Genomic DNA, 13,026 nt, shown 5'->3' with positions numbered 1-13,026 from the left:
GTGAGAGAATAATGAACTATTGCAAGGTGATGGTGCTCACATGAGGTGAGGCAAGGTAGTGCAATGGAGATGTAGATTTATTGGTTTGGAAGCAAGGAGATCCTAGGTATTGCAGTGGGAATCAGAACAAATTTTACTGGAGGGGAAGCTGGCTTCCTTATGGTGTTGCTGATATGCCGAATCTGGGCTAGGATGTGTTCAAGTCCACAGATGGTGGACTTCCATGGTGGTGTTGTGTAGCCATTTTAAGTATAGCTCCATGCACGTTAGTTTAACATACTAGGCCGCTTTGCACTTTGCCCTAGATATATTTTATTCAGCTTCGCAGTGTTATTTTACAATAACCAGTTTTTACAGTCTTGTTTTAATTTCTTCTATCGAACTGTTTAGCTTAGCTCAGCACCGTGTTCTCAAATAATGCTTTCTTGATCGCCCTGTGCTTCAGTCAAGGCTACAGTCTGGTACATTGCTGGTGATAGAGCGTTCCGTACTGATAATTTACCTATATTTGGACGCTCTTTCGGCCGATGAATCTTTTGGCTAAGTGGGACTCTCTTCACTCGAGATCAATCAATTTAATCTAATCAATAATCAATAACGAACATAAGAAATACCCTGATCAACATAACACTTAACAATTAATCCAGAATACATTTCGGCGAACCATGACCTTTCGGTCATGAATAACCACACCAGTTTATTCAAAGTTAATGAATTTATTTCCCTATATTAACAAAGCTAGCACAATATAGATGTGTCTCAACACCAAATGATAAACATAAATGAACATTAATAGCTGTCCATAACGACGAAACAGGTGCAATCTATGCAGCATTTGAATAACAAGGCATTCGATAATAGCAATGCAAATCACTAAAACTATAATCTGTAATGAGCTAATTGCATACATTAGTCAGCATAACAAGGTCTCAAATTGCATCGTGTAACAAAAGGAATCCTCATCTAACCTCAAATTAGCATTGGCATGTGGGACTTCATGCAAAACAATTTAGCAACATTAATTTGGAAAACTCCTAACTAGGGATCTTTATCAAAATCAGCAGTTGGTTACCTAAAAGAAACACAATGCAATTGTACAATTTCCTTTCATATTTACCAATTACAATCAGCATTCAAGGAAGTCTTCGTCTCACAGGTACAGTTTCTCGATCAGCATGGGACGGGGCAAAAGGGGCAGGGGTGGACGGGGCAATTGCCTCACGGCGGCAAAATAAAACTACTACTTCATGCAAAGGGATTAAAGTTAAAGTCTCTAGGGCAAGAATCATTTAAAGTCTCTTTCTCTCGATTAGAGAAAGCATCAGAGTCTCTTTCAAAATGGCGTCGCAGCAAGGTGGGCCATAATAGCTGCAAAGTCTACAAAATGGCGGGTATCGAGCTGGTAATGGCTGCAAAAGGCTGCAAAATGGCTGGTAATGGCTGCAATGGCTACTTTCTTCTCGTGCACCTGGTTTAAATAGACAACAGTTCAAATCCAGTAGGGTCTTCCATTGGAGGGTTCATAGGTTGGCTCCAAATTGTCCAATCAAAAACAACAGTTCTCAAGCTTTTACTTAAGCATACATTATCCTTGGAGACGGGTACGCAAGTTGCAACATTTTATACCAATTAACTCACTTTCAGAGCTTCCATTGTCCGCACCTGCAGATTGACCTTGGAGCAAAGAGAAAAATGCCAGGCTGGCACGAAACCTTAAGATAAGCATGTGAACGATCTCAGTGGAAAAGTACAGCTTCAAGCAAAAATACACCTTTATTAGCACACTGGAAAAATACGAGCATCTAAACCGTGAGACCAGGCAACTAGGCCAAAGCCTCCACTAAAGTTATGCTAAGCTAAAGCATTTCAAACAAGCAAATCGTGGTATACGTTTACGATTATGTCGGATTCGTGCAGTTCTAATACATCACGTTATATAAAGCACGCTTATAAATGTTGGCAAACTACTCTAAGGGCACATTTTGTCCCCGTACAATCTTTATTAGTTCGGTTAAAGTCACACTTGATTATTTCACACTACGTTTAAGCGCTAATAAATGTAAAACCTTCATTTCTGCGTCATCACTGGTAAACGTGGTAGAAGTTTAGTCTCCAGCATTCATAGAAAATACTCATCCTTACGTAGGGACATATTCTTAGAACACGTCAAGAGGGAGATTCCAGCCAGGGAACCACAACTGTATGCTGAATGCCTAGTTGCAGATGCTGACACAGAACACAGGCCTTTGCTCAGGTATGAGGGTTGATGTGCTTCCGAGGGAGCCTGAAAGGCAGGTTTAGAGCTTAACATGCTGTGCTCAAAATATAACGTAGAGAGAGAATAATCTAGCGGCATTTTGATAGCCTTATTCTTGTGCTTCGCTCTCATTGTCACTATTTTAATACTACTGTGTTGTGTAGTTCTGGTTATTGCAGCTCACGCTTTGCTATCCAAAATGTAGTTGTTTTATTAAACCAATCTTTAAAACTTACACTGCTTTTATTGTCATTTATATATGAGACTGTATTGTGAATGAGAGAACCGGTTGTGACCTGAGTGACCACGACTTCCCTGAGAAGAATTGATATGTCATGCGCTCGGCTGCCCAATTGTCTCTGCCACTTGGGGGAGATGAGGCACTGCTAGTTAGCCGGAGCAAAACCCAGATTTGGAGCGACAGGTGTCATCCACCGTGGGTCAGACTCAGTCCCCCACACTGTGGATGATCCTGCTGCTCAAAATCCAGCAGTCTCATTAAGATAATGAGAGCCTACGCGACATGGCGCCCAACGTTTGGTCAGGCTCTAATTTTCGGGTCCACCGGAATATCTCAGTCTCATTTTATATAATGACAACTCAGTCCCGTATACGGAGACGTCCATGGTACTGAGGATTTCCACCACAGCCGTATAGATAATCCTATTTTCAGCTGGCGGTTGTTCAAGCTTGAACTTTAAAAGGGAAAACCCCATCTTGGTTTGCCTTCTCTGAACTCTTAGTGCTTCTATGATGGTGAATCCCCAGGTTATACAAATAGCTGTTAACATGCAACAACCTCTTACAGCAACCTTACTAGCAAAAGGCCTTACAGCCCAGGGAGGTCCAGTAACATTTGTGGTGGACGCCCACGCAGCTTATAGAACAGAGCTTTTTTACTCTTGGGTCACATTTCCAGCAGTTGATGGAAATTCAAATACATTTCACACATACACAGTTGCGAACGCGCCTGGACAATACAGGGCGTATGCATATTTAGAGATACCTCTATCTTATCAAGAACATCATAATTGGCTTGATGGCGCCCTACCCCATACAATATTACCAGTAAGGTTAGGTCCACTAAGTAATGATGGTCCTACCTTGCCTTTATTGGCCACATATACACCACATCCTGCGGTTGCGAATTTGGCAGTAGCTGAGGTTTGACGCTTATACATTGAATTAGTATCAATATATAGACGATTAGTGCAATTTGTGATGCAAACTTTAAATACAAACCCAACGCATGCTGCTCCAGCACAACCACATGCAGTAACACCAGGTATAAATCCGGTGATTGTACATTCAATTATGGGTAAGGTCCCGGCCAAACGAGAGGAGACTCTGTTCTGGCTAGCACAAAAAATTAATACGCTGGAAGCAGTATTTCCCCATACGGGACCTCAGGATAAACATAGAATATTGTCTATGTGCTTGTCCTTTGGGATGGTCCCTACAGTTGAGCACTGTAATACATGGGGCACGGTATTTGCCGCGCTCTACACAATGGCACACGGTACACCGACACTTGCCAACCTACCGGAAGTGCTTAAACAAATTCAAGATGAATACGGGGCTGCCCCGGCCCTAGATTTGGGAATGCAACTGATGGGCAATTGCCACAGTTTCTTCAATTATCCTAAGTAATCTTAAAGGGGATGCCGTTGCACTCGCGGTGCGCATGCGGCTCCTTGACGTTCCGCAACAAGATCAGGAACGAGAGCTGCCTAAAATAATAGCGGAAACATATTCAAGTATCGGTCGAGATAGCCTAGGGGCTAGACCACAAAAACCTAAATTTCAGGGTAAAATTAACAAAGAGAATGCTAAACAACAACCTGAGGGTACTAAGAAACGCTGGGAGAGAAAACAATAAACACCTAAAAAAGAAAGGGGGGAATCTCCACGAGTGGAGACCCCACAGAATAGATATAATCTCAGGAATAGGGATAATATAAAAACACCTGATAGATATCAATATACTGATTCATGCCAATCTCGTTCCTTTCAGGACTCATCGAAAAAGAGAAATGAGAGAGGTGGACGATCAGAGCGGAGAGCAGAGTACGTGAAACTGAGACAGGAATCACAACGCTCTTCGGAGGTTTCTATTAAAAACAAAGAGAAACCTATACAGCAAAAACAACAATTTAAAAAGAAAAAAATGGCAGCAGTCTCAGTCCGACATGCCACTCAGGAAGAGGGTTCTCTTGAAGAACAAGAACTGGGCTCTAGCACTGCTAGACAGCGTAGCAGAGGTCACAATAGTTCACCAGAGTCTTCTAGAGCATCTGGAGGTGAAAGCAACTGATTACTTTATACAAGTAGAAACAGCGGACATGCGTGTCTCCTAACCCGATAGGGTGTATAAAGTAACACTACAACTGGAAGGAGACATTGAACGCACTATACATGCAATCTTTTGGGTCCGTGTAGTTAAAGTATAGGACATTTTGTTGGCCGAACAAGATTGGCCGCCTGATTTTGTCTGCACCTGCCCATATGGAGAAGAGGTTATTAAACCTTCCTTCTCGCCGCTTGTTCCAGAGGAACTCGCTGAGTCTTATTCTATAGAATGGGCTCTAGCACAAGCACCTGCGTCATATAGAAATCATGTAGGGTGGGATAGGGACTCTCCATACCATGTTATTCCCATTAAAAGTGAGCCTCAGCCACAACCGCAGTATCCCATAAAACATGAAGCCAGGGCACCGGTGAGAGAGATACTTACGCAATTAGAATACCAGGGTGTGATTGAACCCTTTATTTCTTGTAGCTAAGCTGGACCATTCATACAGAATAGTCTTAGACTACAGACATTTGAACGGACATACACGTACATATGCTAGACAAAACTCACATAGCACTGCACTAATGAGCAATATAGTGCGAAAAAAATACAAAACAACTTTAGCTATCTCGAATGGGTTCTTCTGCCAGAATATAGCGCCTGAAAACAGAGACTTAACAAGCTTTAGCGCATTAGGCTCCCAGAAAATTGTGTTGTTTACCCCAGGGGTATAAGAACAGCCCAGGACTGTTTGCAGCTCGTGTGACTGCTATTTTACACAAGATAGACCCTGAAAGATTGTCATATGTTGATTATATATATCTCACGTATGACGAGTTACTACAACATTTAAGACGGGTAGCCCGCATTGTTGTGGGGTTTGCCGAACTTGGCTACAAATGTAACTTTAAAAAATCTAAAATTGCCTTCCTCAGCGTCCTGTTCCTGGGATATGAGCTGTCGAGTGAAGGGAAGAGCCTAGCGCCACAATTTTTGGGAAAATGTGCACAATTACAACCACCAAATACGATTAAAAACTTAAATAGTTGTTGGGCTTTCTAAATTTTGGCAGAACATACATTCCTGATTATGCAACACGCATAAAACCTTTATATGACTTAATACGTCCCGATTTCCCAGGTAAATTCTGGACGGTTGAACATACACATACTCTTTGAGATTTACAGACAGATATGCTAGCAGCAAAACATTTACACACAAGGGACAATAAAACACATTTGGTCATCAGGGTAATAGCTGGGGCCATCGGTTTCACTTATGTAACATTTAATGAAGGTGAGACAGTCACGATTGCAAACAAATCACATTTGTACTCAGCTGCTGAACAACGCTTTGCACCCACGGAGAAAATTCTCACTGCTGTTCAGATGGCTGTTATTAAAGAAAGACCTCTTGCCCAAGGAAAACGCATTATTGTCATTTCTCCTATTCAGCCCTCGAGGCTGTTACAAAAGCTAACGTTCCGAACCGAAAGCACTTCATCCACGATGGATACAATGGGCTACGTCTGTAACAGCCACTGATGTAGACTACATTTTCAACCCAAAATTACAAAATCAAGAATTTCTGCAATATGAAGTAGAATATCCAGTTCCAGCGGACACCTTGCCTATTGATCAATATCATACAGTCATGTACACCGATGGCTCTGCGCAACCAGCGATTGGAACTAAACATCAATACTCTGCTGCCTGCGCGGTCGTGAGCGGCTATATAGAGGGGGAGAAATTCTGTCCCCAACATACCTATACACAGCTTAGGGGATTGTACAGCACAATTGGCTGAGCTAAAAGCTCTGCTGATGGCACTAGAAGCTACGGATCCGACACAGTTCACACTGATTGTTTGTGATTCATATTATTGCGTCCAGTCTTTTAATGAATATCTCCATTACTGGTGTCAGAATGGGTTCAGAGATTCCAAAGGCAACACCATAAAACACAGACTCCTGTGGGGGAAGGTAACAGACCTGAAAGAGATGCTACCCAAAGTCCATGTTCTGCATACACTTGGACACCAGTGCGTTGGAATACACGTTGCTGGAAATACATTGGCTGATGAAGCCGCAAAGTCAGCAGTGGCACTTGCCACTGTAGCTGCAGTGACTCCTTCGAGTTCCAAACCAGACACAGACATCATGGCTGCCATAAAAGCTACGGTTGATGGTACTCCTTATCCTAAAGCATTTCCTAATAAATATCAATACTTGAAGGGAGGTATGCTGAACGCTGAAGTTAAAATCCCAGGCGTACGCGACATCCCCAATAAAGATGTAAGACCACAATTGATTAAAGCAGCGCATGAGGGGGTGGCATGTGCACATGCCGGTGTGGCGGCTACAGTTTCACTCTTACAGGCCCGTTATTGGTGGCCCGGTCTCTATAAAGAGACTAAGCAGTATGTCCTCTGTTGTGACATCTGTCAACAAATTAAAGTTTCCACGGCCAAGCGCCCGCCGCAGACACCCCTCTTAATTTCCAATAGACCATTACAATGTGTGTACTTGGACCATTGCGGTCCATTAACACCTGATAGTGCATACAAATACATATTAGTCGCTGTTGATTCCTGCTCCAGATTTGTGTGGGTGTGGCCACAACGCTCTGCTGACGCTCGAACTGTTATTAAAGATTTGCGAGTCTTTATCGGTACATATGCAGTTGTGGCATTCCATTCGGACCAGGGCCCTGCTTTTGCCTCAAGGGCATTCAGGGACACCATGGCTTCATTAGGGGTCCAACTCCAGTACTCGTCTCCATTTCATCCCGAGGAATATAGTGTTGTGGAGCGATTAAACCGTGATTTAAAGCAATCCTTAACAGCCAGAGTCTTAGGTACGGGTCAGAGTTGGCTAACCCACCTATATGGAGTTCAGAGAGCACTAAATAACCTGCCTAGAAGGACCCTGGGGGTCGTACTTCATATGAGTGCCTGTTCGGAACACAAATGTTTGTTCCGGATCTTGATGGTCCTGGTGTGGAGACAGCAGAAACACCTTTTGACATAAATGATCGTGTCACTGTTTTACAGGAATTGCAGCAGTTCCGTGAAGAGAACTCCTCTAAAAGTGCTGCCTCCACAGGAATTAAGGATGTGCCAGTAACATCTACCAGCAGGATTCCCAGGGTTGGGGATCTGGTACGTGAAAAGGTCGCAGTGAAAAAATAATTTGGCCCTTCTTATCGAGCACCAGTCCCTGTGCTGGGGATACACGGTACCAGAACTGTTATTCTACCACCGTTGCCAGGTGCCAAAGAAAATAGTTTTGTTTCAATTGACAATGTCAAACTACAGCATGTGGCCGATTCTGCACAGCCGACCAAGAGGAACATCCAGTAGTTCCCGAAACCCTCTCACTACTGAAGAAGAAGTTCCGCTTCAAGTTCTGTATACCAACACTGATACCTCTCTGACCTTGGGGAGGGTAGCTGATGATCTTGCATTAGTTCCGCTAACAACAAGCAATTTAGAAACATTTGATCAAGTCACTACGACAACAAGCCAGACGGATGGTGCTGTCTACAGTGTACCACCACAGGAAACACTAACTCCACTGTTGGCCACGGCTACGCCATTTGCACAAACAGCCTCTGGTTATTTTGCCGACTACAACGACGGTCTATCGGACTCGTTTGCCTCTTCAACAGCTGACCTGTCAGGTGCACGTAAGCTAAAACATTGGCTTAAAGACACATATTTCATTTTTCCATGGAACTATGTATGGCTTTCTTTGACTGTCCTAGCACTTCTGCTTTGGATTGGTTGTCATTACTTTCTTCTTGTTAATACATGGTCATTTTCTTCCCGAGAGATCAGCGGTTGAACAGGTGGAGGAGGTTTTGAAACCACATTTTTCATCACATAAGATTCGAAGAGACTTCTCTTTTGTGAACATTTCCGCAGTGCCAATTCCTGATGGGATTGTGTGGGATAAAGTAATGTTTAATATATATGGTCCCACGGAAATCATCCAAATACCGTATGTGTTAAAATTATCCATGAATGATATAGTCATACCGGGCATTGTCTCTGATGATTGGGATGTGAAAACAGTTGATTCTATGATGACAGAATTGCAATATTAAACTGTCTATGAAAACGGAGATGTTTAACAATTTAAAGAAAATTATGGTGATATGTTTTGCTATAATTATTATGGGCACCACTTCATACATAGAGCTAGCAGTCCAAAAACGATATTTAATTACACACAATGGGAACATTGTCCAGCTCCCCCGCAAGGGAGTTCAAAAAATTATACTGAAAAGATTGCGTATTTTTCTGGGCATCGTCAAAAAAATGCTGAGTTATATTATTTTGAGGTAACTCCTCCTAAGGATATACATATGTTATTGACCAATACGAAATTTATATATTCAGAGTCCTTTGTTTCCCTGTTATCGATTGAAGGTTATGAATATTGGTCTAAATCTGTTGATTTGAAAAGCATTTGGGGAACAAACAATTGGCAGACCAAGGGTACAGAAACATTGTTTAGAGCATGTCTCATCCCTGTTCAAATGATCTTTTTAAATGAAACGGTACAACAGACAAGTTGTTTGGGCTTAGCCACAATTAGAGAATTAAACTTGCCCAGTATACCTTCCCCCTGCAAAATTTGATAACTGGCAAAAGTACACGAATGCAACTATAAATGAGCTCAATGAGTGGGTCCAGAATGGTAAGTTTAATGCTCACTTACACGTCCAGACGGGTGGTTATTGTGGCCAATAGATACCAACGGGTGTCATCAACGTTTTGTCACCTCCTCAGGGGTTTTCCGAACGAGTAGGCCAGACCCTCGCTATATATCACCAGAACATGCTGACATAATAACATCATATAGTGTAGGAAAATGGTGCCAACAGTGGCTAAAATCATCCTCACTAGACGCGGTTAAGACACACCTCAATCTCCTGTCTAACAACATTGACTTACAAGGTTTCTTGTCAGGCCCAAAGATACCTCGTAGGAAGCGTTTCCTGTATGAGGTATACAATGAAATATGGAAACTTTCCCAACAAAAGGCTGCAGCCCGGTTAAGGCAGATAGACCAGGAAAATTTGAAAAAGGCATTAGCTGTTGTGGATAATGGGATTCACACCTTGTCCGACCTGATATATTCAATTAACAACATTGTTTCTTCTGCTATAGACATTGCACAATCAGATATGTCTTCTTTATATCATGGACAGAGTCAGACCAGGTCATTTATGCAGTTGGCAGCACATCATATTTTTTCCTTTAATTTGACGCGGTAACAACAACTAATGGCTAAAAAGGAAGCAACTTATGTCCTGCTTAACATTGAAAAGATAGAAAGACTGCCTTTTATCGTGGCCGAGATTGCTTCTGCTGAGTGGTTAATACATGGGGTTATTAATCTGCCTATTTCAACATTACAATTCACTTCTTGTTTGAAACACGTTCCAGTAGGCAGATATGAAAAGTTGGGAGATAGTTACATCCATGAGGTGTGGGAGCTTCCCTTCGCGTACAAATGCCTCAATGGCATGAAAGAGGTATTTCTTAGCGGTAGTGAATGTAAGACTTCAGTCAGCCATTCAATGATTTGTAAGCAGCTGTCTTTGCATGGGGCGTGTAATGCCTCAGTTGCGAACTTGGCTTGCTATCTGAAGGGAGTTCCAGTCCCCTTGGTTAAACGCACGTTCCAGGTCCTTTCAAATGGCAGCTACATCCTTCTCAATAGTGAAGACTGTTGTGGCATGTGGGCCGGAATAGTTTACGTTGTTTCGGTCTCTAAGGTCGTTACATGCTGCGGGAATGTGTTATTCCCCCCCACTAAATTTAGGGAGGTAGCTGATATCTGGCCTCACATTGCTACTTCCAAGGTGAATTTTGACAAGTTAAGTAGACTCACGGCTTTATTGTTTCAGAAGCATGTGGCTCTTACATCTGCACGCGAGACCTACACACTTCAAGTGGCAAGGTCGTCGGCAGAAATACAGTTCCTGTTAAATAGTGCTTGATTTGGAACTGTCCTAAATTGACATTTTCCTTTGAATTCGGCTCTTGGCCTCATGCTCATTTTTTAAATTGCTGAGTAGTATGCTTGTGTGTCCTCTTGACTTGTCAAAATTAAGTAGGGTTTTATATATATTTTAGGTTAGGGCATTTTAGCTTTGGCTTGAACCACTTTCTACCAACAAGAGGAGGGTGTTGTGTAGCCATTTTAAGTACAGCTCCATGCACGTTAGTTTAACATAATAGGCCGCTGTGCACTTTGCCCTAGATATATTTTATTCAGCTTTGCAGTGTTATTTTACAATAACCAGTTTTTACGGTCTTGTTTTAATTTCTTCTATCACACTGTTTAGCTTAGCTCAGCACCGTGTTCTCAAATAATGCATTCTTGATCGCCCTATGCTTCAGTCAAGGCTACAGTCTGGTACATTGCCGGTAAACGTGGTAGAAGTTTAGTCTCCAGCATTCGTAGAAAATACACATCCTTACGTAGGGACATTTTCTTAGAACATCTGCGTGTTAGTTATAAAAACACTTTCTAGTCCTAGTACACGTCAAGAGGGAGATTCGAGCCAGGGAACCACAAATGTATGCGGATTGCCCCGTTGCAGATGCTGACGCAGAACACAGGCCTTTGCTCAGGTATGAGGTTTGATGTCCTTCCGAGGGAACCTGAAAGGCAGGCTTAGAGTTTAATATGTTGTGCTCAAAATATAGCCTAGAGAGAGAATAATCTAGTGGCACTATGATAGCCTTATTCTTGTGCTTCACTCTCATCGTCACTATTTTAATACTACTGTGTTGTGTAGTTCTGGTTATTGCAGCTCACGCTTTGCTATCCAAAATGTAGTCATTTTATTAAACCAATCTTTAAAACTTACACTGCTTTTCTTGTCATTTATATATGAGACTGTATTGTGAATGAGAGAACCAGTTGTGACCTGAGGGACCACGACTTTCCTGAGAAGTATTGATATGTCATGCGCGCGGCTGCCCAATTGTCTCTGCCACTTGGGGGAGATGAGGCACTGCTAGTTAGCCGGAGCAAAACCCAGATTTGGAGCGACAAGTGTCATCCACCGTGGGTCAGACTCAGTCCCCCACACTGTGGACGATCCTGCTGCTCAAAATCCAGTAGTCTCATTAAGATAATGAGAGCCTACGCGACAGTGGAAGGCGCAACATTGGATTGAGGAGTTTGGTAAATGCTCACAAAAGTTCTGCAAAATGAAAGACTTTTACAGGAGAAGCAGCTCTCAGGGTTGAAAACTGGTGTTGACAAGTGGTTGCTTGGCTCAGAGCACTGAAAGCCATTAGATGTACCATTTGGATGGTGAGGGTGTGGACTCGGGGTGGAAAGAGCAACTAGCAAATGCTAACTTCCTTGTGACTGGTCGTAGGTATTGTCAGAACACATGCTGTCAGATGCCAAGGTCCCTGAAGAGCAGCTGAAGCTGGGCTGGTTGGAAGGGAAGCCTCCAGAACTAAGCAGTACAGAATCTCACTTACTCTCCTGATTCAAGAGAGTAAGTGAGATTATGTTATGGGTGTTTAAAAATGGGTTTAGAGAAAGGGAAACTGGCAACCTACCTGAATTGTGGAAGCCATGTCAAGAGCATGAACTGCTAAGATGATTCACTATGTTGTAGGGCATGGACAAGGTGAATGGAAGAGTAAATGTGCTCCACAGAGCTTTATTTAAATAATACCTTCAGTTAGAGAAACTGACACTCATCTGTTTGACACCACACTTCTTCACATTGGTGGAGTGTGGAATGCAAGCCAATAATGGAGAACGCTGGAAGTTGCTCTTTCTTGAAATACTATTGCGTTGATGTAGAGGATCCAAAACAATCAATTTAGAAGAGTGGTGCTGCAGGACTCAAACTGTGTCCTTTTGGACACAGTGGAAGTGGTTCAGGTACAGAATTAATGAGAGCTAATATCCACTTAAAGTACTAGTTACTTACTTTCAATGATGTTTTTCCAGATAAGATGGCACCCACTGATTACGAAACACTCTCTACCCTCCCCTCTTCAGGTGATATGATTTGTAATTTTTATTTATACTTTTGATTTCTTTTGACTCGATCCTTTATGTCCCTACCCTCTGTCTTGGTGCAGAAAACCAACTGAACAGATGTCACCGGTGTACACGGCAATATTTGTTTATATATACTACATATATAAAGACACTTCTGATGAGTGAAATTGTGGGGTGTCAAAGCTGACATCAGTGATTCCCCATGTTGGCAAAATTTGTGGATAGGTGCATGGGGAAAGGTTAAAGTATGGACTCTTCAGGAGCTGTCCTATCCATCAGAAAGAAGGTTCCAAAGGGTAGGTAGCTTTTTCTTCTACTTAATTTGAACTTTGAGTTCATAGTTGTGCTTTACAATTACAATAAACATGGCAAGAGGGAAAGAGTCCAACACATTCTAAAGATTTGGCAAGTTAGAGGAGACAATTG

The 13,026-nt window shown here is 42.4% G+C and overlaps 1 protein-coding gene across 1 annotated transcript in view; it reads right to left on the bottom strand.

The window, feature by feature from the left end:
- Positions 1 to 13,026, bottom strand: part of PDC (phosducin) — a 198,194-nt gene that overhangs the window by 6,642 nt on the left and 178,526 nt on the right. The gene's annotated exons all lie outside the window — the stretch shown is intronic.

The sequence above is a fragment of the Pleurodeles waltl genome, chromosome 4_2, assembly GCF_031143425.1.
Source record: "Pleurodeles waltl isolate 20211129_DDA chromosome 4_2, aPleWal1.hap1.20221129, whole genome shotgun sequence".
Classification (NCBI taxonomy): domain Eukaryota; kingdom Metazoa; phylum Chordata; class Amphibia; order Caudata; family Salamandridae; genus Pleurodeles; species Pleurodeles waltl.
This window is presented reverse-complemented; position numbering and strand designations above follow the sequence as displayed.